Source organism: Octodon degus, unplaced genomic scaffold, assembly GCF_000260255.1.
Source record: "Octodon degus isolate 3935 unplaced genomic scaffold, OctDeg1.0 scaffold00066, whole genome shotgun sequence".
NCBI classification, from domain to species: domain Eukaryota; kingdom Metazoa; phylum Chordata; class Mammalia; order Rodentia; family Octodontidae; genus Octodon; species Octodon degus.
The window spans coordinates 3,288,400-3,289,956 of record NW_004524642.1 but is presented as its reverse complement, the minus strand read 5'-3'; positions in this window follow the sequence as shown (position 1 = coordinate 3,289,956).

The following is a 1,557-nucleotide window of genomic DNA, read 5'->3' as shown; positions in this document are numbered from 1 at the left end:
TTTTTTTTTTTTGTGGAACTGGGGATTGAACTCAGGCCCTTGTGCTTGCCAGGGAAGCACTTATTCCACTGAGCCATCTCCCCAGCCCGACAAAAGCCCATTTTTATCACAGGCTTTACCATCCTTCGTCTTCCTTGGTAAGGATATAGGAACTGGTGCTTTTTTTTTATGGTACTGGAAATGAAACTCGAGATCTTGCACTTTCACGCTGGCTCTTGTGCCACTGAGCTATCTTCCCAGCCCCAGGAGCTGGTTCTAAAATAATTAGTTGAAAAAGAAATACATCTGGATTACATATTGGGGATTCTTACCTGACTTCATATATTTCAAATGATTTCATGGGAAAATAAGTGAAGGGCTCACTTGACCGATAACCTTTTTGCAATATTAGTGGAGATTTTTCTTCTTGAGTTCTGTTTGCTCTTTGTCCTTTCAAACAGGCTCCAGGGTGGTCCTTAAGCCAGAAGTGGATAGAGGGAAGGCAATGATCCAACTTTGTCTGGACTTTTTCTAAAAGTTTAAGTCTTTAGCCGAATTGAGAAGAATGAAGGAGGAGGACAAAGCAAAAGAAAGAGATTCACAGGTGTACACAAAATGGTTTTCAGCACATTGGAGAATCATGCTTCTGCTGTAGAATAAAAGCTTTCTTCTTGCTTCTGAATTTGGGAAGGAGGTAAGGAAGAAATCTGGGTCCCGAACTTAGCAATGCCTACTCAATAGCCATTAGCACTGCTGGGGAGGCTGAAAGAGGAGAGCGAGGATGGCTTCTGGGGGGCTGTGTTGGCAGGTAATCTCATGGGCCATTTCAACAAAGTCTCTTACAACCACTCAGATGGTTTGATCCATTAGGTCTGGCACAGCAATGAACAGCTACATCTCAAGAGAAATCCACGATGGCCGAAGTCTGAAGGCCAGGTATCCGTACTTCCTCAAATTTGTCAGTACTGATTTGTTACAAAATCTCAGACTCTCTAGCAGCTTTCTGCTCAGTGTGGTTTTACAATTCCAGAATGGATATTTATTCTGTTCTGTAACTTAAGGAGAAGACCAAGCTGCATTCCACAGGGACGGGAGAATCAAAGCCACATGCACACTGCTTTCCCTGGAACTTGGTGGATCTCCAACAGGTGCCTTTCCATAGAGGGGACTCACTGTGGACTTTGTAGATTCATGAGTCACTAGCACAGCAAATTATTTATACAATAGGTAGATCACTACATTTCTGGGTTTCTGCTGTTGAAAAATTAATATAGGTCTTTTTAACCAAAAATTTAGCAATTGAGAATATTTGTAACATTCATGTGTTACATATCCTGAGAGCATGAGTTGGTTCTTGAATGTAGATTTGTCTCACGTCCTCTATTCCTCAGTATGTTTGTTGCTACTAGTGATTCTTCTTATCAGCAGTGAGATGTATTTGTGAAAAACTCAGACCCAAGCTGATATTGTCATCTTTAAAGTAAAAGCTTTGTGTAGATACTGCAATCATATTACTTTATACAAAACAAATTTAGAGTAAACTTAAGTATTTGTGGTCAAAAGCAGCTTAGGAGCCAC